This window comes from Bufo gargarizans, chromosome 6, assembly GCF_014858855.1.
Source record: "Bufo gargarizans isolate SCDJY-AF-19 chromosome 6, ASM1485885v1, whole genome shotgun sequence".
Classification (NCBI taxonomy): Eukaryota; Metazoa; Chordata; class Amphibia; order Anura; family Bufonidae; genus Bufo; species Bufo gargarizans.
In genome coordinates, this window is record NC_058085.1 from 62,550,806 (window position 1) to 62,578,709 (window position 27,904).

General features: G+C 44.9%; 1 protein-coding gene and 1 long non-coding RNA gene across 4 annotated transcripts in view; one reads left to right on the forward strand and one right to left on the reverse strand.

Annotated features, from left to right (window-relative positions):
- LOC122942449 overlaps nucleotides 1–16,773 on the reverse strand; it is a 60,055-nt gene extending 43,282 nt beyond the window's left edge. Inside the window, exon 1 of the long non-coding RNA XR_006390555.1 lies at nucleotides 16,666–16,773. This is a non-coding gene — a long non-coding RNA (uncharacterized LOC122942449). The remainder of the gene's footprint in view (nucleotides 1–16,665) is intronic.
- FADS6 (fatty acid desaturase 6) overlaps nucleotides 16,745–27,904 on the forward strand; it is a 32,168-nt gene continuing 21,008 nt past the window's right edge. For 2 of the 3 annotated variants that reach the window (XM_044300077.1, XM_044300076.1), the window contains exon 1: nucleotides 16,769–16,787. The gene's annotated coding sequence lies outside the window, so the exon portion shown is untranslated. Of the gene's footprint in view, nucleotides 16,788–27,904 lie in introns of all 3 variants that reach the window. The other variant, XM_044300078.1, reaches the window with a different exon arrangement.

Here is a 27,904-nt window from a genome sequence, read left to right on the forward strand (position 1 = left end):
CATTTCCCTCTCCCCAGTCTTCCTCCAGACTCTGGCACCTTGATTTCCGAATGACATGCAACAGTCCAGTGCTGCTTCTCTGTAGCCCAGGTCAGGCGCTTCTGCCGCTGTTTCTGGTTCAAAAGTGGCTTGACCTGGGGAATGCGGCACCTGTAGCCCATTTCCTGCACACGCCTGTACACGGTGGCTCTGGATGTTTCTACTCCAGACTCAGTCCACTGCTTCCGCAGGTCCCCCAAGGTCTGGAATCGGTCCTTCTCCACAATCTTCCTCCGGGTCCGGTCACCTCTTCTCGTTGTGCAGCGTTTTCTGCCACACTTTTTCCTTCCCACAGACTTCCCACTGAGGTGCCTTGATGCAGCACTCTGGGAACAGCCTATTCGTTCAGAAATTTCTTTCTGTGTCTTACCCTCTTGCTTGAGGGTGTCAATGATGGCCTTCTGGACAGCAGTCAGGTCGGCAGTCTTACCCATGATTGCGGTTTTGAGTAATGAACCAGGCTGGGAGTTTTTAAAAGCCTCAGGAATCTTTTGCAGGTGTTTAGAGTTAATTAGTTGATTCAGATGATTAGGTTAATAGCTCGTTTAGAGAACCTTGTCATGATATGCTAATTTTTTGAGATAGGAATTTTGGGTTTTCATGAGCTGTATGCCCAAATCATCAATATTAAAACAATAAAAGGCTTGAACTACTTCAGTTGTGTGTAATGAATCTAAGATATATGAAAGTCTAATGTTTATCAGTACATTACAGAAAATAATGAACTTTATCACAATATGCTAATTTTTTTAGAAGGACCTGTATAACACTACCTAACACCCTGCACTGCAACATCTACACTATATCACTATCTAACCTACACTGACTATCTCCCGCTAACTATCTATAATATATATATAAGCTAACTAACTATCTAATGTAGTGTGGAAAGCACAGAGCAAAGCAATGACACTGCTGTCTCTCTCTGGACTTTAAAAAAACTGTAGAAAATGGCTGCTGGGGAGGTCCTTATATAGTAAGGGGTAGGCAGGTTTCCTATTGGTTGCTAGGGATGTTGCTAGGCTCAGACAAAGACATTGCAGCCGTCTCATTGGCCCACAAGCAAGAAGGGAGGTTACTTATGAAGAAAAAAAAATCTACAATATTCAACATTTCAAATATATATCACTATATTCTAAATATTCTCGAAGTGCCGATATTCGCGATTGGAATATTCGCGCCCAACACTAATAAACAATATATTCCATATACTGCTGGATCTCTTCAATGAGACCAGTATTTACAAGAGATTTATTTGTGAAATTAAAAACGGTTTTCTCTTAGAATATTATTTTTCTTAGATATTCTTATTGTCTATGAATTTAATGGAGAATTCTTAATACATTTATCATAGTCCTTTATTACAAAATTTGTACTAAAAGGACTATGATGAATTTATGAAGAACACATCACCCAGGCATGTGGTGTAATAGGCTCTTGCTGACTAGGTGGATACAGCGACATCGCGTTGACCTTTGTTGAGACATAATGAATCTCACATGAGGTTCCACAAGTGATGATAAAAAATACAGCAAATGTCTAAGGAAATTTTTCCGATCCTTGATCTCTTTTTTAAAGGCATATGTATCATAAAGAGAGCCTGTGAGGCTGCAATGGGAGTGGGGACACTGTCCAGTTTAGTGTTATCTCCATTTTATAAAGTGATGAGAACCTGCATCGGGATGTGGTCACTTTAGGAGTTGCATATGTGTTGGAGACCTATGGGTATCTGTCAAGCAGAACATGAAGGATGCCTACATTTTAGCTTTACTATGTACTATAGTTCAAGATATAATTTTCTGGCTTACCGTGAATTTTAGTATGGAATCAAGATTAAAGGGAATGTGTCATCAGAAAATTACCTATTGTTTAAGGGGGTTTTCTGGGTGTTTGATATCATCAACCTTTCATCGAGGTAGGTCATCAATATCATATCAGTCAAGGTCTGACACGAGCGGAACTCCAGTGATCGCCTCGGCCTCTTCACATCTTACTAATCACAGCGCCATCTATTGGATAGTGGCTGTGCTTGGTACTGCAGCTCAGCCTCATTCACTTCAATAGGACTAAGCTGCATATATTCATTACACGCTGAATAATCTATTTCAAAGATTTAATTCTTTTAATCTTGATTATGGCTTACAGCTAATGAAAGCCCCAAAGTCAGTATCTCCAAAAATTAGAAAATTGAGAAAAAAGTTCAATATTGTAGACTTGTAAAATCCCAGAGTTATGTTACGAAACTCTTTTACCCCGCTACAACTTTTTAAGTGTATTTATACTGTCATCTAATCTGATTTTATCTAACATTCTCACAAATGTGCATTGAAACCCTTGTTAAATGTATTTGCTGTAATTTTCATGTTCACCAGCAGGTGGCAGCAATGTGTTTCCAGGGACTTAGTTCAGTTTAGCATTTCTAGACTGGAATAGTACATTCCAGTTTAGTTCCCCCCTCTGTGAGGAGGTGTGGAATGTTCCTACATCCTGCCTCATGGGTGGGGAAGAAAGTTCAGTTAGTGTGCCAGCCACCCCGGCTAGGGAAAGGCTGTGAAAGTAGGAGCTCCCAGTTCTAGGGATCCAAGTCAGAATCTTGTCTCGGCTGAGACAAAAGATCATCATTCCCAGTCTGAGCCCTTCAGCCTCAGCTGGTAGAAAGCAAGCAGCCACCTCCAGAACTCCAGGAAGAAGCATACTATCATGGTGTACAGGATACAAGATACACTGAATACCACCAAACAAGTGTCTAGGCAAGAAGCTGGGGATAAAGGTCACCTCCTGACTAGTGTTGAGCGAACTTGTGTTTTAAGTTCGGCGTCTAAAGTTCGAGTTCAGATTATCGAAGTATCCCGTTATGGATTCTAAATTCCGTTATGGTCCGTGGTAGCGGAATCCATAACGGGATACTTTGATAACCCCAACCCGAACTTTAGATGCCGAACTTAAAACACAAGTTCGCTCAACACTACTCCTGACAAATCCCTACCAGCTCTCCCTAGACTTCTATGCCCACGTTCAGACCCTAATGGTGGGAATAACGTGTCCCCGTGCCTAGGTTGAAGATTTCCTAAAATCCCTAAGATGGTGAAAGGGGGAAAGAGGCAGCCTGCTCCCTCAGGACCTGGAGAGGGCAGGCGTCTCTCTAACAGCCTAGACAGACAACCACAAGAAAAACAAAAAACAACTTATCTTGTACTGAGCAGGAACAGCAAATCCTTCCTTTCTTCCTCTGAGCAAGACAGAAGCTATAACCCACACAGGACACTGGGAGTGGGCGTAATTTAAACTCATACCAACGACCCCACCCAGTGCACCTGAAGGGAGGCGGATACAGCTCAACTCCAAAACAAAAAGAAAAGGCTATACACGTGCTGCTAACCTGGCAGACCTCCGCACATAACCTGAGCAGGGCATGACACATACCCTGTGAGCACAACTGTGAGTACCATCCAGATACCAGGAGAAGCCAAATTCCTCCTCAGCTAGTCAGTCCCCATACAGCAGAAGATATTAATTCCTGCCACATTACAGAGCCACAAGCAGATGACTTATCCTGTAAATAGCTCCAGGCACATGATAGAAGCAGAAGATTTAGATTCCTTACATTGCCAATACCTGCTGGGACTTCAGACTAATGCTGTATCTCGCATGGATTAAAGCTGCATCAAGTAAAGACCAGTTTGAACTACACTCACCTAAAGAATTATTAGGAACACCATACTAATACGGTGTTGGACCCCTTTTGCCTTCAGAACTGCCTTAATTCTACGTGGCATTGATTCAACAAGGTGCTGATAGCATTCTTTAGAAATGTTGGCCCATATTGATAGGATAGCATCTTGCAGTTGATGGAGATTTGAGGGATGCACATTCAGGGCACGAAGCTCCCGTTCCACCACATCCCAAAGATGCTCTATTAGGTTCAGATCTGGTGACTGTGGGGGCCATTTTAGTGCAGTCAACTCATTGTCATGTTCAAGAAACCAATTTGAAATGATTCTAGCTTTGTGACATGGTGCATTATCCTGCTGGAAGTAGCCATCAGAGGATGGGTACATGGTGGTCATGAAGGGATGGACACGGTCAGAAACATTGCTCAGGTAGCCCGTGGCATTTAAACGATGGCCAATTGGTGCTAGGGGGCCTAAAGTGTGACCAGAAAACATTCCCCACACAATTACACCACCACCACCAGCCTGCACAGTGGTAACAAGGCATGATGGATACATGTTCTCATTCTGTTTATGCCAAATTCGGACTCTACCATTTGAATGTCTCAACAGAAATCGAGACTCATCAGACCAGGCAACATTTTTCCAGTCTTCAACAGTCCAATTTTGGTGAGCTCGTGCAAATTGTAGCCTCTTTTTCCTATTTGTAGTGGAGATGAGTGGTACCCGGTGGGGTCTTCTGCTGTTGTAGCCCACCTTTCTTTCCCATTCTGACACTCAGTTTGGAGTTCAGGAGATTGTCTTGACCAGGACCACAACCCTACATGCATTGAAGCAAATGCCATGTGATTGGTTGACTAGATAATCGCAATAATGAGAAATAGAACAGGTGTTCCTAATAATTCTTTAGGTGAGTGTATATTCCAAGTCTGGATCTCAATTATTGCTGCAAATACCTCAATTACTCCTACTAGCAACACACTCATTTTATTGCAAGTGAGCCAGGATCCAGGAGTCCAGCCGTACCAAGGTAGAAGACACCGTTGACACTATTGCCATTACCACACAGAGACATTACACCACTCTGGCATTCCTAACCTGGTACATGAGTTACAACACCTTAAAGGGCCCTGAGACTGTACCCTGCGCACGCTTCAATTGGCGTATTGAATAAAAACTATAGACCTCTATACCCATATCCGGACCCACTGCATAATTTGGCGTCCGTGTAACCGTACCACGGTCCTGCTCATTGAAGACTCATGGTGTCACATTCATAGGCCTTGTTCACACGTCATTGTTTGGTCAGTGATTTCCATCAGTGATTTGCGAGCCAAAACCAGAAGTGAAGCCTACCCAGAGACAAGTGGTAATGGAAAAATCTGCACCTGTTCTGTGGTTTTGACCCACACCTGGTTTTGGCTCACAAATCACTGATGGAAATCACTGACCAAACACTAAAGTGTGACCGAGGCCTAATCAGCTAATCAACATAAAACACCTGCAATTTTTCGCTAAGGCTACTTTCACACTCGCGTTTTGTGCGGATCCATTCAGATAATACAACCATCTGCATCCTTTCAGAACGGATCAGTTTGTATTATCTTTAACATAGCCAGGACGGATCCGTCTTAAACACCATTGAAAGTCAATGGAGGACGGATCCATTTTCTATTGTACCAGATTGTGTCAGTGAAAACGGATCTGTCCCCATTGACTTACATTGTGTGCCAGGACGGATCCGTTTGGCAAGCAGCGTTTTGGTGCCCATCTCCGAAGCGGAATGGAGACTGAACTGATGCATTCTGAGCGGATCCTTTTCCTTTCAGAATGCATTAGAATGCAAACTGATCCATTTTGGTCCACTTGTGAGAGCCCTGAACATATCTTACAAACGGAAAGCCAAAACCAGAGTGTGAAAGTAGACTAAGTCTTTAATGGTCACTCAGTCTGGTTCAGTAGGTTACACAATCATGGGGAAGACTGCTGTCTTTAAAGTTGTCCAGAAGATAGTCACTGACACCCTCCACAAGGAGGGGAAGCCACAAAAGGTAATTGCTAAAGAAACTGTTCACAGAGTGCTGTATTCAAGCATATTGAGTGGAAGGAAAAAGTGTGGTAGAAAAAGATACACAAGTGACAAGTAGACCATTCAAGAATTTGGGGGAGATTCACAAGGAGTTGACTGCGCCTGGAGTCAGTGCTCCAAGATCCACCACACACAGACGTATCCAGGACATGGGCAACAAGTGTCAAATTCCTTGTGTCAAGCCATTCATGATCCAGAGGCAACTTCAGAAGCATCTTACCTAGGCTAAGGAGAAATAGGACTGGACTGTTGCTTAGTGGTCCAAAGTCCTGCTTTCAGATAAAAGTAAATGTTGTGTTTCATTTGGAAATCAAGCTCCCAGAGTCTGGAGGAAGAGTCGAGAGGCACACAATCCAAGTTGCTTGAGGTCCTGTGTGAAGTTTTCACAGTCAGTGATGGTTTGGGGAGCCATATCATCTGCTGGTATTGGTCCACTGTTATATATCAATTCCAAAGTCTGTCAGGGAATTTTAGAGTATTTCATGCTTCCCTCTGCTGACAAGCTGCTCACACTGCCAAAAGTACCAATACCTAGTTTAATAACCATGGTATCACTGTGCTTGATTACCCAGCAAACTTGCCTGATCTGAACCCCAATAGAGAATCTATGGGGTATTGTCAAGAGGAAGATGAGGGACACCAGATCCAACAATGCAGATGAGCTGAAGTCCGATATCAAAGCAATCTCGGCTTCCATAACGCGTCAGTAGTGCCGGAGGCTGATCGCCTCCATGCCACACTGCATTGATGCAGTTAAATTTATGCAGAAGAAGCCCCGACCAAGTATTGAGGGCATATACTGGACATACAGTTCAGGAGGCCAACATTTGGTCTTATATAATCAGAAACATAGAATGTGTCGGCAGATAAGAACCATTTGGCCCATCTAGTCTGCCCAATATACTAAATACTATGGATAGCCCCTGGCCCTATCTTATATGAAGGATGGCCTTATGCCTATCCCATGCATGCTTAAACTCCTTCACTGTATTTGCAGCTGCCACTTCTGCAGGAAGTCTATTCCATGCATCCACTACTCTCTCAGTAAAGTAATACTCCCTGATATTACTTTTAAACCTTTGCCCCTCTAATTTAAAATTATGTCCTCTTGTAGCAGTTTTTCTTCTTTTAAATATTCTTTCCTCTTTTACCTTGTTGATTCCCTTTATGTATTTAGGGACGTCTTTAACGCGGGGCAAAAGGGGCAGCTGCCCCGGGTCCAGTTGCTCCTGGGGGGCCCAAGGCAGCTGCCTCTTGAGCCACACTGGCCACTTCCCCATAAGACGCACTTTTTTCCCCCCAAAGTCGGAGGGAAAATGCCCATGCGTCTTATGGGGCAAATACTAATGAGCGCTTCCATTATGGAAGCGCTCATTAGTACCGGAGGACCAGGAAGCGGTGAAAGCTCTGTACTCACCACTTCCTGGTCCTCTGCTGTCGGCTGTGAAGGCTGCACACAGCTTGAGGGCGCTCTATGACCTCACGCTGTGTGCGCCAGTTCACAGAGCACAGCCGACAGCAGGAGGAAGAAGATCGCGGGCGGTGAGGAGTGGCGGCGTCCAGGAGCAGGAAAGGTAAGTGCTTTATTTTTTTTTGTGATCTGAGGCTGGGGGCTGCTGCATTATGGCTGGGGGCTGATTATATATGGCTGGGGGCTGAATTATGGCTGGGGGCTGATTATATATGGCTGGGAGGGGAATTATGGCTGGGGGCTGCATTATGGATGGGGGCTGAATTATGGCTGGGGGCTGATTATATATGGCTGGGGGCTGATTACATATGGCTGGGGGCTGATTACATATGGCTGGGTCTTATTAACAATGGGGATCTGATTGGAGCTGAAGTCTAATTTATATTGGGAGTCTGATTGGAGGTCTGATCTGAGTTGTAATGAAAACTATTATTTGTTATTTTCCTCCTCTAAAACCTAGGTGGGTCTTAGGAGGCGAAAAATATGGTACTTGCTTGCTCCTTCTCCCGACCTCCCCTGCCCTTTGCGTACGCCGTGACGTCATGCGGAGGCACTGCAAGCTTAGGGTGAGCCAAGCCCCGGTCTCCTTCCTGAACTGCAGAGCGGTGCCCACTTCCAGCCCTGGGCCCAACTGCCCAGAGCACTGATCCTGAGCCTGCTGGAGTCTTCAGAACTGTAAGGCCCCTTTCACACGGGCGATTTTTCCGTGCGGATGCGAAGCGTGAAGTGAACCCGTGGCACCCGCACTGAATCCTGACCCATTCATTTCTATGGGGCTGTGCACATGAGTGGTGATTTTCACGCATCACTTGTGCGTTGAGTAAAAATTGCAGCATGCTCTATATTGTGCGTTTTTCACGCGACGCAGGCCCCATAGAAGTGAATGGGGCTGGCAGAAAAACGCAGTAAATCCGGATACCATGCGTTGCGTCGCGTTTTTCACGCTTGTAACTAAGCAACACTTCAGAATTTAAAGACAGGAAGTAGGCGTTTTTTAGCGTCTATCTGCGTCAGTTTGGTGTCTGAGAAGAGGGAGAACGTTTGCTGCCAAACTTTTCCAGCCCTTGCGGAGTGAAAAAATGCCCAAATCACCACACGTCATTGACGTTGAAAAACTGATTGTCCTGGTGCAGGAGAGGCCCTGCATCTGGGATCTTCGGGCTGCCGAGTACCAGGACCGCTACAAAAAGGATGCTGCCTGGACGGAAATTACCCAGGAACTTTTTGCCCCAATCTGGGAGAAGACACAAGGCCCAAGTAGAAGGAATTTAAGTAGGTACACAATGTATACCATGTTTGAGCCTTTCAGTACTCCCTAGTATATAGACGTAGTTATACGTTATTGTTCCTAGTATATAGACGTAGTTATACGTTATTGTTCCTAGTATATAGACGTAGTTATACGTTATTGTTCCTAGTATATAGGCGTTAATTGACTATTTTTTATGAATAGATGTAGATATTGATACCTGTTCCTTTCATGTCTTTGTATTACCAGTTGAGGAGGTCAAGAATCGTTGGCGGAGCTGCAGGGACCAGTTCCGCAAAGAGATGAAACATCGTGGGCGGAGCGTGGCTGGTCCCCCCAAGAAAAGGCCCTATCTTTTCAGGGAGCAGCTGATGTTCCTGCGCGATGTTATGGAGCTGCGTCCGTAAGTTCATTTTATAGTCATACGGAAATGGTAATCTGAGTAGTATTTATGGTATGGACATATAGGTTACAGATTTAGCAGGGTAATACACATGCTTTATGTGACATGTGATGCTAACTAAATGCTTATAAATGCATTATGCAATAGCTTATCGCTGCATTTTGCTTAAAGATAACATGATTATTATAGACATTCAAGTTAAAGAGTGTGTGTGTTATTCCTGCTAAATCTGTACTTATAATGTAACTAAAGTATTGAAATTTCAACATATGTTTATGCATTTTCTACTGTTTTTAGAACTGAAGACAACCTAGAGGAGGAAGCTGATGAGTCGGGCCCACACCAATCAGGTGCATGTGAGGAGGACACCACATCAGCCCAGCCTGAAAGTGGAGCTGGACCAAGCACAGCACCATCAAGGCCTCCGGCAGCATCTGGTGGTGAGTCCCCCACCTCCCCTCTGGCTCTACCCAGCAGGGCCAGACGACGGGCAATGCCTCCTGCCGAGTCTAACATCAATTTGCAAGTTCTAGATTATTTATCTAGAGCACGGCAGGAGGATCATCACGACATGTTTGCCCGTAGTCTGGCCAATTTTATGCGTCAGCTACCTCCAGAACGACTACTGCGAACCAGAACTGCATTAGAAATGTTTGACGCGCTGGAAAGCCTGCGCTGTCATGGCAACATATTTAGCCCCCACCACCCCGCAGGTAGTCAGCCCTCACAGGGCCCCCAACAATTTCAGCTCCAAAGGGATCCCTATGGCCCACCAATTGCCCCATAAGTGCCACAGTTTCAGGGGGAACCCTGTTACAGTCAGCAGGGCCCATCGTCCAGCCAACCTGGCCCAAGCCAATACTCTGGACCCCCTTCCCAGACACAATTTCATGGACCACAATATCAGGGCCCATCATCCAGCCAACCTGGCCCAAGCCAATACTCTGGGCCCCCTTCCCAGACACAATTTACTGGACCCCAATATCAGGGCCCATCGTCCACTCAACCTGGGCCCGGAGGGGCCTCATTCACAGCAACAAATTTCTACCCCTCATTATCAGGGAGCCTCGTCGCCATCAAGACGTTATGTAAATTTATAATTTATATTTGTTCCCTGTTTATTTTTTTTTGAAAAGCCACAGTATACTGGAATATAGTGTGCAATAAAACACGTTTATTTTTCAAGTTTATAATTGTTAACTTTGGTGTTTATTTGGCACAAACACAATACAATATAGATTTATGATTTGTGGAAAACATCATTAGCCACAAAAGATCCATACATTTTAAAGTTTTTATTCACAATCTGTAAACACACATTCATGTATTGGATTTTTGGCCTATAATTGAAGAACTTTGGAGGGTGCGCACGGAGCTCAGCGTACAAGCCAAAAAAGAGTCCTTTGCTGGGCCTCTGCGAAAGTATAGGATGCACCCACATACGCTTCTTCCGCGGCTCCTCCTCAATCATTTCTGGCTGCTCCCCAAAACAACGGGACACCAGCCAGTGCAAAAAGACATGGTCAGTTGATGACAGGGTGAAAGTGGACATCCTGCAAAGGATAATCCAATAACAAAGACACACGTCAACCACACAAAAACCACTCCACCACAAAAAATGGAGCTGTCCAACAAAACACTGCATGCTGGGGCTATTTATATTGTCTTTGCATTACAGGTGAATCTAGTGGATGGATCAGGTTTTTTTCACGCGCGTGAAAAAACGCATGCCACACGCGAGTGAAACGCGACGCAATCGCATAGTAAAATTACAGCACTCGCTAGAAAAATCGCAAGCTTTTCACTGAACGCATCCTGAACGCATCCGGCCAAAAAACATGACGCCCGTGTGAAAGAGGCCTACGTTTTTTATAGTAATTCTCTGTAAGCTATATTATGTATATACAGTACAGAGCAAAAGTTTGGACACACCTTCTCATTCAAAGAGTTTTCTTTATTTTCATGACTATGAAAATTGTAGATTCACACTGAAGGCATCAAAAATGTGAATAAACACATTTGGAATTATATACATAACAAAAAAGTGTGAAACAACTGAAAATATGTCATATTCTAGGTTCTTCAAAGTAGCCACCTTTTGCTTTGATTACTGCTTTGCACACTCTTGGCATTCTCTTGATAAGCTTCAAGAGGTAGTCACCTGAAATGGTTTTAACTTCACAGGTGTGCCCTGTCAGGTTTAATAAGTGGGATTTCTTGCCATATAAATGGGGTTAGGACCATCAATTGCGTTGTGGAGAAGTCAGGTGGATACACAGCTGATAGTCCTACCAAATAGACTGTTAGAATTTGTATTATGGCAAGAAAAAAGCAGCTAAGTAAAGAAAAACGAGTGGCCATCATTACTTTAAGAAATGAAGGTCAGTCAGTCCGAAAAATTGGGAAAACTTTGAAAGTGTCCCCAAGTGCAGTCACAAAAACCATCAAGCGCTACAAAGAAACTGGCTCACATGTGGACCGCCCCAGGAAAGGAAGACCAAGAGTCACCTCTGCTGCGGAAGATAAGTTCATCCAAGTCACCAGCCTCAGAAATCGCAGGTTAACAGCAGCTCAGATTAGAGACCAGGTCAATGCAGAAGACACATCTCTAGAACAACTGTTAAGAGGAGATTGTGTGAATCAGGCCTTCATGGTAGAATATCTGCTAGGAAACCACTGCTAAGAACAGGCAACAAGCAGAAGAGACTTGTTTGGGCTAAAGAACACAAGGAATGGACATTAGACCAGTGGAAATATGTGCTTTGGTCTGATGAGTCCAGATTTGAGATCTTTGGTTCCAACCACAGTGTCTTTGTGCAACGCAGAAAAGGTGAACGGATGGACTCTACATGCCTGGTTCCCACCATCAAGCATGGAGGAGGAGGTGTGATGGTGTGGGGATGCTTTGCTGGTGACACTGTTGGGGATTTATTCAAAATTGAAGGCATACTGAACCAGCATGGCTACCACAGCATCTTGCAGCGGCATGCTATTCCATCCGGTTTGCGTTTAGTTGGACCATCATTTATTTTTCAACAGGACAATGACCCCAAACACACCTCCAGGCTGTGTAAGGGCTATTTGACCATGAAGGAGAGTGATGGGGTGCTGCGCCAGATGACCTGGCCTCCACAGTCACCAGACCTGAACCCAATCGAGATGGTTTGGGGTGAGCTGGACCGCAGAGTGAAGGCAAAAGGGCCAACAAGTGCTAAGCATCTCTGGGAACTCCTTCAAGACTGTTGGAAGACCATTTCAGGTGACTACCTCTTGAAGCTCATCAAGAGAATGCCAAGAGTGTGCAAAGCAGTAATCAAAGCAAAAGGTGGCTACTTTGAAGAACTTAGAATATGACATATTTTCAGTTGTTTCACACTTTTTTGTTATGTATATAATTCCACATGTGTTAATTCATAGTTTTGATGCCTTCAGTGTGAATCTACAATTTTCATAGTCTTGAAAATTAGGCCTCATGCACACGACCGTTGTGTGCATCCGTGGCCGTTGTGCCGTTTTCCGTTTTTTTTCACGGACCCATTGACTTTCAATGGGTCAGTGAAAAAAATCGGAAAATGCACCGTTTGGCAGCCGCATCCGTGATCCGTTTTTCCTGGCCGTGAAAAAAATATGACCTGTCCTATTTTTTTCACGGCCAACGGTTCACGGACCCATTCAAGTCAATGGGTCCGTGAAAAAACACGGATGCACACAAGATTGTCATCCGCGTCCATGATCCGTGTCCGTGATCCGTGTCCGTTTTTTCCTATCATTTCTATGGCAAACTTGACTTAGATTTTTTTTTTCATTTTTCATGTCCGTGGATCCTCCAAAAATCAAGGAAGACCCACGGACGAAAAAACGGTCACGGATCACAGACCTACGGACCCCGTTTTTGCGGACCTTAAAAAAAACGGTCGTGTGCATGAGGCCTAAAAAAAACTCTTTGAATGAGAAGGTGTGTCCAAACTTTTGGTCTGTACTGTATATATATATATATATATATATATATATATATATTGTTTTATGTGAGTAAGGGTGCTCGGTGGTTCGAGAAGTGGGAGGGAGCTAAAGTTGGTAAATAGGTCAAGCTAAGGACTTATTATTCAAGTTTACTACTCTACAAGGTGTGTGGATTTTGTTTGTGTGTGTAAGTTGTGGTGGAGGACATGATTGCATGCTAGGGTGTGGGAAGGCGGGATCCAGGGGGCCCAAGAAAATTCTTTGCCAGGGTCCAATCAATATTAAAGACGGCCCTGTATTTAATATTGTAATTTTCGAAGATACTGACTTTTGGGTTTTCATTAGCTGTAAGCCAAAATCATTAACATTAAAAGAAATAAAGGCGTTAAATAGATCACTCTGTGTGTAATGAATCTATAGAATGTAGGAGTTTCACTTTTTGAATTGAATTACTGAAATAAATTAACTTTTTGATGATAATCTTATTTATTGAGATGCACTTGTATTCACACTATCGAAATACCTGGTCATAGATTGAGAGGGTGCAATGTTGGGAGTATTCACAACATATGTCTGGCTATATGGACGTGTGTAATGTCATTATTTGTATGTATGTATGCATGGTGCTAGTTTTGTTAATAGAGTGTTTGTAGTGTATGTATATCCTTATATATGGCAGCATGCTATATCCTTATAATGGAGCAGAAGGTTCTTGCCTGCCGTTAGGGAGCCCCCCTGGGGATTGCTAATCCAATACCTGAGTGCTAGAGTGTGGACAAAGTATAGACAGATAAAGAGAGAGAAGGAAACTCCTCAAATTACAATTGCCAAATTACAATTGAGTTAATATTTGGATTATTACTTTTGCTATCTAAATGAACTGTACTGACTGCCCTGAGACAACTGATCAAGTAAAAGTTCTGTTGTTTACAACAATTGACTCCTCATCCTGTCTACCACCTTCTTTTGCACCTTACGGTGCTGGCATCACATACACCAGGGACCCTGCCTCCAAGGGACCGTAACAAAAACCCATTCCACTAACGGCACTTCAACTACCATCTGGCGGGAATCCCTGGACAACAGAGAGTGCCCCGAAGGAACGGTTGCTGTCCTCTTCACTGAACGCCGGCCCCGGGAGGCTCTGCTAACAGTGAGTAAATCAACTACTACCCTCGCCGGCCCACCGTGCCTCACATGTTGCCCCTGCGGACCAGGTCTCTGCAAATCTTCCTGCCCCCAGGGCCGATCGTGTCCCAGGTTTATCGTAATGCCTAGTGGTGTGATGCGGCCTCAATAGTTTTCTGTGTGTGTCACGGTGCTCCTACCTGGATACCGTCACTCCCCAGGGTTAGGCACCGAAGTAATAAAGGAGAGAGTAATGGTGGAGGTGGAGAAATGATCAAGACCAGACTTTTATAAAGTTCAACAGCTTTACTTGAATCAACTTGCATCCGTACAAGAAGTGGTGCTTCTCTTGGTTCCAGCAGGTTTTGGCATAAACTGGCTGGCAAACTTAAAGAGGACCTTTCACTACTCTACAAATGAAAAACTAACTATACCTGTGGGCAGAGCGGCGCCCAGGGGTCCCCCTGCACTTACTAGTAAGTCTGGGCGCCGCTCCGTTCGCCCGGTATAGGCTCCGGTGTCTGCGCTCCCTCTGACTGATTTCTTGTAGGAGGCGTGTCCCTTGCTGCACTGCTGGCCAATCGCAGCGCACAGCTCATAGCCAGGCTATGAGCTGTGCGCTGCGATTGGCCAGCAGTGCAGCAAGGGACACGCCTCCTACAAGAAATCAGTCAGACGGAGCTGAGACACCGGAGCCTATACCGGGCGAACGGAGCGGCGCCCAGACTTACTAGTAAGTGCAGGGGGACCCCTGGGCGCCGCTCTGCCCACAGGTATAGTTAGTTTTTCGTTTGTAGAGTAGTGAAAGGTCCTCTTTAAATATTCTGTTTTATCTCTCTGCTGTGCTAGACTCGGGTTTAGTCTGGTGGCTGGACTTTAGGGCTGGTCTGGTACCTTTAGCGTGACACTCTGTAGATAAATTTGTCAGGAGACAGGGTGATTCTCATGTCCTTCCAACTCTAGACTAGACTAAGAATGACTGAAAACTTCCTGCAACCCCTCCCTTGGTAGGAAACAGGACTGGCCCACTTCTTCCCAAAAGGGGGAGAATAGACTGCTGGTGAACCAGGCATATAACATGTAATACAACAAATAACAGTTACATATCAGAACAATTACCGTATTTTTCGCCCCATAAAAAAATGGGAGGAAAATGCCCCTGCGTCTTATGGGGCGAATGCTGACCAGTTTAACATCGCTGGCTGCAATGTGCGAGCGGAGAAGGGACTGGGAGGAGGAGCTGGGGGTCGGCAATTGCGGCAGGGCGGTGCAGTCACTGTACTATAGCCCCGCCCCGCCGCTCCAGTGCTGCACAAATATAAAATGTATTATTCAATTAAAAGTTATTAAACATGCCCCCCTCACTCCTAACAGTACCGTATATCCTAACTGCTTCTGGATAATGCCGGCAGGCAGGCCGGGCGGGCGGCATCGTAACTCCCTGATGTCACGTGCCTGCGCCGCCTACTTTATGAATGAAGCAGGCGGCGCAGGCCAGTGACGTCAGTGAGTGACGCGCCGGCCGCCCGGCCCGCCTGCCGGCATTATACAGAAGCAATTAGGATATACGGTACTATTAGGAGTGAGGGGGGCATGTTTAATAAATTTATATTTGTATACTGGGGGGGCGGTGGCGGCGGGGGGGGGGGCGCGGTACACACGGAATCTGTGGATGGCACAGTTAAGGGGTGGGGGTCTGTGGATGGCACTGTTATGGGTTGGGGGGGTCTGTGGATGGCACTGTTATGGGCTGGGGGGGGATTCTGTGGATGGCACATATATAACAGTGCCAGCCACAGATCCCCCCTTGTAACAGTGTCTGCCAGCCACAGACCCCCCCCCCGTAACAGTGTCCGTCATCCACAGATCCCCCCATAAGTGTCCGTCATCCACAGATCCCCCCATAAGTGTCCGTCATCCACAGATCTCCCCATAACAGTGTCCGTCATCCACAGATCCCCCCATAACAGTGTCCATCATCCACAGATCCCCCCATAACAGTGTCCGTCATCCACAGATCCCCCCATAACAGTGTCTGTCATCCACAGACCACCATTTGTTCCAAACCCACCAAAAGCACACCTTTTGGTTAAAAATATTTTGTTTCTTATTTTCCTCCCCAAAAACCTAGGTGCGTCTTATGGGCTGGTGCGTCTTATAGGGGGGAAAATATGGTGATGCACAGTGTAAGAGGAGCTGCACAGATGACATTATGGTTAGACCATTAGAGACAGTTGCAGGGTGTAGGAATGGTAATACCACTCTGGGCTATTAAACTAGTATACTGTATATCTGTCACTCGGGCACTTTAATGGATAGTTATGCATTACAATGTATTGACTAACAAAGACATAAACACCTAATTATTCTAATGCATGCCTATATCAGCAATCATCTATGGATGACACATGGCACCTACAGCACACAGCAGGTCGAATTTGTCAGGTGTCTGGTTCTTCATAGACTCTCCAATCTGGTTTTTAGGCACATCCTCCATATTATACATGTCGAATACCCAGAGACAGTGATCCTGGATATTTCCTGTGTTGCTTATATATTACTACTGTATGGATATACATTATCCTTCTGTGTATTTGACCTCATGTGAAACGCAATCTTGCAATAAACTATTTTTTAATGAACACCGTGACTCACCGTCTTCATGATACTCATTATAATGTCCCCTCCCTGCTACACGGCCCTGTCCTACTTGTCAGGTGAGGGATGGATGAGAGGAACGTCTACAGCACTGAGAGGACTGACAGCCTGGAGAAGAGGTGAGAACATGGTTTATTGTCACACCTGTATTATTTTACTTTTATATACCTTATATATAATTAAAATATGTTCTGTGAGAGTGCAATCTAGGCAAAATTAGAGAAAGTGGGCTCTGGATACTAGAAGAATTATTTACATTTGTAGAATTGACCACTAGTGCTCTTAAAGTGCAACCGTCATTTATTATATATTTTTTATAAAATATGTAGGGCAAGGGATTCTGATTATTGTTGCAATATACTTTAATTGTTAATTTTGTACTTTATTATGCTGTAGTTTTTTATTACAAAACTGTAAAGTCTCGGGCTCTGCTGCCACCACTGCCCCCGTTCTATATAACTTAAACTGACCATATATGTATATACACTGGTACTGTATATATATATATATATAGAGAGAGAGAGAGAGAGAATAACTAACAGAATAACTAACAAGCTGCTGGGAAATGCAGGAGAGCCGGCAGCAATATCCTGGATAGTATCTCCTGGATCCTGTCAGCCCAGCCATACAGAGCTATATATATATATATATATATATATATATATATATATATATTTACTGTGTATATATACATATATATATATATGCATATATATATATAGCCAGATTCAGCTACATATGAGGGAGGCAGTGAGGACAGCAGCAGTGAGTGTCGAGCGTTTTCCATAGCATCTCACTGCCAAAATACAAATTCAGAGGCAAAAAGTACAAAATTAAGGCTTATGCACACAAACGTATTTTTTTTTGTGTCCATTCCATTTAATTGTTTTTTTTTTTGGCGGAACGTATGCGGAACCATTCATTTAAATGGGTCTGCAAAAAAACGGAAGTTATTCCATGTGCATTCCATTGTCGTATGTCTGTTCCACAAAAATATAGAACATGCCCTATTATTTTCCGCATTACGATAGTACTGTTCTATTAGGGGCCAGCTGTTCCATTCCGCAAAATACGGAATGCACACGGACGTCATTCGTATTTTTTTCTGATCCGTGTTTTGCGGAACAGTTGTGTGCATGAGCCAAATATAGTATATTGCATAAATAATCCAAATCAAATTAAAGGCCAGTTACACTTTATAGTCGTATCCATAAACATTTTTAATCACATATTAACAACTAGAGATGAGTGTATTTTTAAAAAATTCGATTCGGCCAGTTAGCTGAATTTTTGGGAAAAATTTGCTTCGATACGAATTTATTCACGGTGAATCGCGTTAAAAACTGCTATTTCCTGGCTGCAGAGAGCCTTTATAGTGGTGTAGAACACTGTGCCTTGCAGTAACACACATAGGGAGTCTGCTGTGGTAGTGAAACAATACTGTGAGTCAGTATGACATGCAGATGACAGGTGTCGCTCTTAGAATCTCTGCACACTTCACTTATTTGGGCAGTCACGGGGCCAAAACTGACCAAATAACTCAAGTATCAACTCAGCCTTACAGATCAATGTTAGCATCAAGAAGAAGTGCACTCCATTTACACCGTCGTCAGCTGATTCCACATAGATGTCTACAGGACCTGTTCTATTAAATGCTTATAAAAGTAGAGCCCCCCGGACAGAGTGGAGAGGGTGTCAGCAGTAAGTTTGTGTTGACGTCACTGATTATTTTGCTCTTCCTCTGATCTGTTACAACAATAACCCCTCAGAAAACAGATCCTCTCTGTTGAGCATTTGCCTTAATTCGGTCATCATTTGGTCAGTAATTCATCAGTATTGCTAATGCCATAATAAACAGGATTGGATCTAAAACAGAGATGACACGTGAACCGAATATTTGCATGTCTTCTGTGTTTTCTACCCACTCCTGCTTTTGGCTACCAAATCATAAGCCAATTCTGATGGAACCATACAGGCCTTACAGCTGCTACATAGACAGGATCCATTGTGCGTCTTATTTTTTCTTCCTTCTGACAGATCAAAAGAAGTGTCAAATAAATGATGATGTCAGCCAGGCCGAAAGCGAAAATAGTGGACCAGTCAGGAAGTGGGGAAGTGTGGGAACAAACTGAGAAGTCCACAGAGTGGACCTATGACATAGTGGTGAGGTGGAAGCAGCATGAGGAGACCACAGAGTGGCCGAATGAAAGGGTCTTCAGCTGGCAGCAGCATAAGTAGGCCACAGAGTGGCACAGTGAAAGAGTCTGGAGGTGGCAGCAGCATGAGGAGACCACAGAGTGGCCCAATGACAGGGTATGGAGGTGGCAGCAGCATCAGGAGGAGGCCACAGAGTGGCACAATGACCAAGTCTGGAGGTGGCAGCAGCATGAGTAGGCCATAGACCTCAATGCAATTTTTTGGTTAAAGTATACACTATGCACGTGGGCAGCAGTTCATGACCCATCGCCTGTTTTCCTGCTTTCCCGTGAAGACAGCGTTCAAGTGAAAGAACACCGGCTTCAGAGGCAACCTACTTTCCTGACCAATCAAGAAGAGGGGTGGCGAGTCATGATTTCAATCCGCTTTGTGATTGACTAGGAAGCCGGATTTACTTTTTTGTAGGCAGCGTGCCTTCCTGACCAATCAGGAGGCCGGGAAGCGAGTCATTACATACTGCCCAGCTTGCTGATTGATAACCCACCTCCCAGCTTCCTGATTGGAAAGAAAGTCAGCTGTATGCTCCCATTTTATTGATAGTTGTCATTGAAACGACAAGCGCATTTCTGGGCCTGAGAAAGGGGACCCTGCCTGGCCCCAAAAGCAGTTGTCGGTCGCACGACAACTATCAATGAAATGGATTTTGCACTAACATGAAATTTGGATGTCTGTATTGGATGATATGTATTATTGCACATAAAAGATACCCCCACAAAACATGTCACTGGTTACCTGTGGCATTTTTTTATGGGGGCATGTTTTATGTGCAATACTAACAAGTGCCGTGCCCGCACCCCCACCCCCCATTTCAATTAATATTTTTTATTAAACACTGTCTTCAAATGTTTTAAATACCTTTTTTAGAAGTTCAGATCAGAGGTCCAGGTGTGTGGAGGAGGACGGCAGTGACGGCGGGGAGGAGACTCGAGCATTGTGTTCGAGCACATGCGGTACTCAACCGAACTGGTATTTGGCAGAGCATGCTCGCTCAACACTAATTACTACAGTGCTGAATGCTAAATAAAATTAGTTTTTCCACCGAAATACGTTACAAAAGATTTTACCACATATAACTGCATCGCTGAACGACGATTACAATTTATTTTACCACTGAAATACATCAGAAAGGATTTTACTGCATATTACTACAGCGCTGAACGCTGAATAAGATTCATTTTTCCACCGAAATAAGTCAAAAAAGATTTTACTGCATATAACGGAGATGGAGAGGGTCTTCGGATTCCCCACGCAGTATACGGACGTCTCAAAAATGAGCAGCCCCTGGGAAGGTCATGGAGCGTCCCGGTCATCCAGCATCTATTCACTTCGCTGAATTATTTTTATTTATTTCTGGATTATTTTCAAAGTATGTAGAAGCCACACGGGGCAGATTTATCACGGAGACATCATGGAGATTTCATGTAGCTGAACGCAGAACAAAAATTAGTTTTTCGACCGCAATACGTCAATAAAGATTTTACCGCATATAACTGCAGCGCTGAGCGCTGAATAAAAAAAAATTCCCACCGAAATACGTCAATAAAGATTTTACCTCTGCACCACTACTTCCCGGACAGGTAGGCTGCTGCGAAGCAGGTAGTCTACCCCGGGCATGTTTGGCTCCCGACCTCCCACTGCTGCCACCTTGCTGACTCCCAGCCATGCTTTCAACACATATAACTGCTGACGTGAACTGAGAATATATTTTTCTTGTTGTACTGAAACACAACCCTATACGCTTTCACCAGAAATAACTGCAACAGTGCAGTGCGTATTGTGGGGATTCACTCTGGTAAGCAGGATAAGCGAATGCAGAATAGAGGCACAAACCAGTTCCTAAATCAAACAGTTCAGTGTTTATTCACACTCTTGGCAAGTTCATAAACAAAAAGTCATATTAAACACAAAAAGTCACCTTGTGGTTTTGGTGTTAGTTCACACCCTGCTGGCAGTTCTGCCTCAAAGAGTCCATAAAAAGGCTTTGGGTAGCCTGTTTCCCCTCACATGGGTCTCAGCCCTCCAAGCCTGGAACAAGCCTCAGATCCCAATGCAGAGCTCCTCTGTCAGAGAGAGGTAATCACTCCCAGCTGACACTGCCGGCTGGGTTTTTTATAGGTCAGTCAAGACCCGGCCTAGAACGTGGGGCGTAGTCACCCACCCAGTACTTTGGCTACTCCCAGTAAGAGCCGTCCCGGATCAGCTTATACAGCCATACTAAAATAACAAAGTGTCAATCAGCATTAGCTGCCGCTGACACCTGAAAATAACGGCTCTTACTTCACCGAGGCCAGGAACCTTGGTGACACATACCTTCCGTCAACGACGGACCCTTGGCCCTTCCTACAGTATTTATTTTCCTTTTTTTACTGAAATACATTACTATACGCTTTCAACAGAAATAATTGCAGAAGTGAACTAAGAATATATTTTTCTTGTTGGACTGAAATAGACTACTGTACGCTTTGACCAGAAATGCAGTGCATATATATTTTTCTTTTTTTACTGAAATACGCCCCTATACGCTTTCACCAGAAATAACTGCTGCAGTTTCATGATGAGCATCCTGGGAGATTTGTACCCAAGGGCTTGGGTCTGGTGGCCCCTCATAAAAGGGGGGGTACTGTAACGGGGCACCGAAGGTGCACTCGGTCTCCCATCAGCCGCAGACCTGCTGCTTAGCGTCGGGAGTGAGGATCTGTGTTCAGCCTCGTTCCCAGGGTGGCTTTTGCTAGCTGGGGGGTTCCCTGTTCCTAGGTCTGCCTTGAGCGCCGAGCTGATTACTCGGTGCTCGACTTGATTGTCTGTCGGTCATGTGACACTGGCCACGTCACATGACCCTCACTCCCCACTATAAATACAGGCAACCTGCTGGCTACCGGTTGCCTGTGATTTTGGTCCCTTAAGCTGTGTATTATTATTGTTATCTAGCTTACCTTTGGATTTGACCCTTGATTTGCTTCCTGACACCTCTTCTGCCTGCTCCCTGAACCTTGACGCTACCTCTCGGATTTTGACCTCGGCTTGCTTTTGGATTTTGTCTTTGCCTCTTCTCTTGTACTGACGTGACCTCCTGGACTGACCCCGGCTAGTTGACCCGCCTCGCCCTTCCATTTTTGGTGGTACCTTGCTTGTTCCACCTCTCTGTCCGCTCTAGTGCTACCTCTCATTGACTGTCCGTTTCCCTGCTGTCTCTATCTCTCTGCTTGCACTTACTCAGGTCAGGGACTGTCGCCCAGTTGCGCCCCGTCACCTAGGGGGGTGCAAGTAGGCAGGGGACCGGGTGGCAGCTCAGGGGGTGCACCTCCACTCTATCTTTATACCCATGACTCTACCTCGTGACAGAATCACAGGCCTTAATTTAGCATGGACCCTCTACAGAGCCTCACCGAACATGTGCAGGGTCTTGCTCAAATAGTACAGGAACTTGGGGAGAGACTACAGGTTCAGGAGACCGTCCGAACTCCCCCCATTCTTGCTCTCGCTACCGTTCAGGTAGAATCACACATTAAATTACGGGGGGAGTTCGGACGGGTGACTGCCAAAGTTTTTTAGCTTTCAAGGAAAGCTGTAAACTTTATTTTCGACTACGTCCTCACTCCTCTGGTCCTGATCCACAGAGGGTTGGTATTATCATCTCCCTGCTTCAAGGGGACCCCCAGGAATGAGCCTTTTCTTTGCCTCTGGATTCCCATTGTCTTAATTCTTTTTCCAGGCGTTAGGGGTTCTTTATGATGAACCAGACCGAGCCTCTGTGGCAGAATCCAATCTTAAGGCCCTCACTCAGGGGAATCATCCCATGGAGGATTATTGTACGCAGTTCCGCAAGTGGTGCGTTCCCTCGGGTTGGAACGAACCAGCGCTCAAATGTCAATTTAGGGCAGGCTTGACTGAGAAGTTAAAAGACATGTTGGTTTGTTATCCCTGTCCTGACTCTTCAGAGGAAACCATGATGCTAGCCATCAGACTAGATAGATGGATCATAGAGAGACAGCGAGAGCATTTGTTCTCTCTTCATACCCTTCTTCAACCTGAGGTTTCCCCCATTGAACCCAAGGTGGAGGCCCACTCGGACGAGCCCATGGAACTCGGGATGACGCGAAGAGAGCTACGGCGGCGTCGGGGCTCTTGTTTTTATGGTGGGGATCCCAACCACTGGATCCGTCAGTGTCCTAAAGCTCCGCCTTCCGGAAAGTCATCCAAGTCTGAAGTATCCAAGGACAAGGTACTCCCGGAGGTGGTCAGAAGTAAATTATTGTTGCCGGTTTCTATTGCCTTTGGAGTCTTAAAGGGGTCAGGAAATGCCTTTGTGGATTCAGGGTCAGCTTTTAGTTTTATTGATTACAAATTTGTTGAACAAATGGGAATTCCTATACTAGAATTGTCCACCCCGATCCAGGTTGTCGCCATCGATTCTACCCCCCTGCTAGGGGGCACGGTAAAACTCTGTACTCCGGAGGTTAACCTGTCTGTGGGGGTCTGCCACTCAGAGAAATGCTCTTTGTTTTAGAGAATCTTCCTGTTCATGTAGTCCTTGGTATGCCCTGGCTTCAGCAACGCAATCCGGTCATTAACTGTAGTTCTTGCTTAACCGTAGTTCAAGCTGGGGTTTCATCAGATATTATTCCTAATTTTATTTCTGATTATTCAGATGTTTTTTCCACCACTGAGACAGATACTCTCCCTCCCATAGATCTTTTGACTGTGTTATTGACTTGGTACCCGAGTCCAAATTTCCTAAAGGACGGATTTATAATCTTTCCGGTCCTGAGCGCAGGGCCATGAAAGACTATATCCAGGAGAGTCTCAGGAAGGGACATATTAGGCCCTCCACCTCTCCCCTGGGAGCAGGATTCTTTTTCGTTAAAAAGAAGGACGGTGGTCTCAGGCCCTGCATTGACTATAGAAATTTGAATAAAATCACTATTAGGAATCAGTATTCCATCCCGTTGATTCCTGATTTGTTTAACCAGATTATGGGTGCTTCGTGGTTTTGGTTGAGAGGAGCGTATAACCTAGTTCATATTAAGGAGGGAGATGAGTGGAAAACTGCTTTCAATACTCCAGAGGGACACTTTGAGTATCTTGTTATGCCATTCGGTCTTTGCAATGCCACAGCTGTGTTTAAGAATTTCATGAACGACATTTTTAGACAACTCATCAGCAAAGTTATGATTGTTTATCTCAATGATATTCTTGTCTTTTCACCTGACTGGGATTCTCATGTGTCTCACATCAGATTGGTTCTTAAAATCCTCAGGAAGAATCATCTGTCCGTTAAATTAGAGAAATGTTTGTTTGGAGTTCAAGAGATTCCTTATCTCGGCTATATTCTTACTCCTCATTCATTTAAAATGGATCCCAGTAAGGTTCAGGCTATCCAAGACTGGGTAAGACCATCCTCTTTAAAAGCACTCCAACGCTTTTTAGGATTCGCCAATTTTTACCGTAAATTCATAAAGAATTTTGCCAATTCCCTTACTGACTTAACTAAAAAAGGTTCTGATCTGGTTAACTGGTCGTTGGAGGCCTGTCGGGCCTTTGATACCCTTAAAAATTGTTTTCAGATGGCTCCAGTCTTGGTTCAGCCTGATACCGAGGAACCTTTTGTGGTGGAGGTTGATGCCTCAGAGGATGGTGTGGGAGCCATCCTTTCTCAGGGGTCTTCTAACCTCACTAATTTAAGGCCAAATTACGGAGAGAAATTACGATATTGGAAACCGCAAATTACTGGCCATAAAATGGGCATTTGAGGAATGGAGGCATTTTTTAGAAGGGGCTAGACACTGTATTACTGTCCTCACTGATCATAAGAACTTAGTGTTTCTTGAGGCGGCCAAACGCCTTAATCCTAGACAAGCCAGATGGGCCCTGTTTTTTACTCGTTTTAATTTTTATGTTACTTTCAGACCAGGTAGTAAAAATATTCAGGCAGATGCCTTATCCCAGAGTTTTAATGCCGTCCAACCTCCTGACACCCCCCGGAGCCCATCTTGCCGGCAAGCATCTTTGTGGCAGCAATTTCTGCGGATCTTTCCTCTGAGATTCAACAGGCTCAGCAACTTGCTCCTCCACAAACACCGGCAGATAAGTTATTTGTTCCTGAGTACTTTCGTTTTCAATTATTGGGTGAATGTCATGACTCTGTGCTCTCTGGTCATCCAGGTATTGCTGCCACTAAGGAATAGCTGCTGAGGTCTTTCTGGTGGCCCACTTTGTCTAAGGATGTACGGTCTTATGTTTTGGCTTGCGATGTTTGTGCCAGGTCTAAGACCCCGAGAACACTTCCCGCTGGTGAACTACAACCACTACCCATTCCCTGCAAGCCATGGTCTCACATTTCCATGGATTTTATTTCTGATCTGCCCCTTTCTGAGGGGAAATCAGTGGTGTGGGTAGTGGTTGACCATTTTAGCAAGATGGTGCACCTTTGTTCCTTTAAGTAAGCTCCCTGATGCGAAGACCTTAGCATCCTTGTTCATTAAACATGTGGTACGTCAGCATGATGTCCCTGAGAATATCGTCTCTGATAGAGGCGTTCAGTTTGTTTCTGGTTTCTGGAGGGCTTCATGTCGAAGATGCGACATCTCTTTATCCTTTTCGTCTGCTTTCCATCCACAGACCAATGGGCAGACGGAACGGTTAAATAAGGCTGTGGAGCTTTTTCTAAGGTGCTATGTATCACATAACCAACTTTTATGGGTGAGATACCTCCCGTTGGCAGAATTTGCTTTTAACAATCGAGTTAATTCTTTCACGGGGGTGTCTCCTTTTATTTTTGTAACAGTGGTTTGCATCCTCGCTTTTGTTCTAGTCCCTCTGTATCCTCACTCAACTCGCAGGCAGATTCTTTTACCTCTAGACTGTGCACATTCTGGGCACAGGTTCAAACAAACCTGGAAAAGGCCCCGGAAACCCAGTGTAAACATGCCAATAAGAGACGTTCCAAGGGGGTAAATTTTGTACTTGGCAATAAGGTATTGGTTGTCGACTAAGAATCTTGCTTTGAAACAGTGTTCTAGGAATTTCTCACTGCGTTTCATTGGACAATACAATACTATTGAAGTTGTTAACCCAGTGTCCTTTAGACTTATGCTACCCGACTTCTTTCGTATTTATGATGTGTTTCATAAGTCGTTGATTAAGAGATATGTGTGACTAGTGGTTCCGGTTATAAAACCTCCTCCACCTGTGGAGGTGGAAGGTCAGGAGGAATTCATCATCTCTAGAATTATACCTGGTCAATACCTGGTCCACTGGAAAGGCTATGGACTCGAGGAGAGGTCTTGGGTCCCAGCTACTAAGATCCACGCCCCGAGGCTCATCAAAAAGTTTCATGATGAGCATCCTGGGAGATTTGTACCCAAGGGCTTGGGTCTAGTGGCCCCTCGTAAAAGGGGGTAATGTAACGGGGCGCCGAAGGCGTACTCGGTCTCCCATCAGCCGCAGACCTGCTGCTTAGCTCCGGGAGCGAGGATCTGTGTTCAGCCTCGTTCCCAGGGCGGCTTTTGCTAGCTGGGGGGTTCCCTGTTCCTAGGTCTGCCTTGAGCGCCGAGCTGATCACTCGGTGCTCGACTTGTTTGTCTGTCGGTCATGTGACACTGGCCACGTCATATGACCCTCACTCCCCACTATAAATACAGGCAACCTGCTGGCTACAGGTTGCCTGTGATTTTGGTCCCTTAGGCTGTGTATTATTATTGTTATCTAGCTTACCTTTGGATTTGATTCTTGATTTGCTTCCTGACACCTCTTCTGCCTGCTCCCTGAACCTTGACGCTACCTCTAGGATTTTGACCTCGGCTTGCTTTTGGATTTTGTCTTTGCCTCTTCTCTTGTACTGACATGACCTCCTGGACTGACCCCGGCTAGTTGACCTGCCTCGCCCTTCTGTTTTTGGTGGTACCTTGCTTGTTCCACCTCTCTGTCCGCTCTAGTGCTACCTCTCATTTGCTGTCCACTTCCCTGCTGTCTCTATCTCTCTGCTTGCACTTACTCAGGTCAGGGACTGTCGCCCAGTTGCGCCCCGTTACCTAGGGCGGGTGGTGCAAGTAGGCAGGGACAGTGGACCGGGTGGCAGCTCAGGGAGTGCACCTCTGCTCTATCTTTATACCCGCGACTCTACCTCGTGACAACTATACGCTTTGACCACAAAACAATTAAAGAGTGAAGTGCGTATATATTTTTCTTTTTTTAACTAAATACGCCCCTATATGCCTTCACCAGAAATAACTGCAACAGTGCAGTGCGTATCTATTTTTCTTGTTGTACTGAAATACGCCCCTATACGCTTTCACCAGAAATAACTGCAGAAGTGAAATGCGTATACAGTACAGTCCAAAAGTTTGGACACACCTTCTCATTCAAAGAGTTTTCTTTATTTTCATGACTATGAAAATTGTAGATTCATACTGAAGGCATCAAAACTATGAATTAACACATGTGGAATTATATACATAACAAAAAAGTGTGAAACAACTGAAAATATGTCATATTCTAGGTTCTTCAAAGTAGCCACCTTTTGCTTTGATTACTGCTTTGCACACTCTTGGCATTCTCTTGATGAGCTTCAAGAGGTAGTCACCTGAAATGGTTTTCACTTCACAGGTGTGCCCTGTCAGGTTTAATAAGTGGGATTTCTTGCCTTTTAAATGGGGTTGGGACCATCAGTTGCGTTGTGGAGAAGTCAGGTGGATACACAGCTGACAGCCCTACTGAATAGACTGTTAGAATTTGTATTATGGCAAGAAAAAAGCAGCTAAGTAAAGAAAAACGAGTGGCCATCATTACTTTAAGAAATGAAGGTCAATCAGTCCGAAAAATTGGGAAAACTTTGAAAGTGTCCCCAAGTGCAGTCACAAAAACCATCAAGCGCTACAAAGAAACTGGCTCACATGTGGACCGCCCCAGGAAAGGAAGACCAAGAGTCACCTCTGCTGCGGAAGACCAAGAGTCACCAGCCTCAGAAATCGCAGGTTAACAGCAGCTCAGATTAGAGACCAGGTCAATGCCACACAGAGTT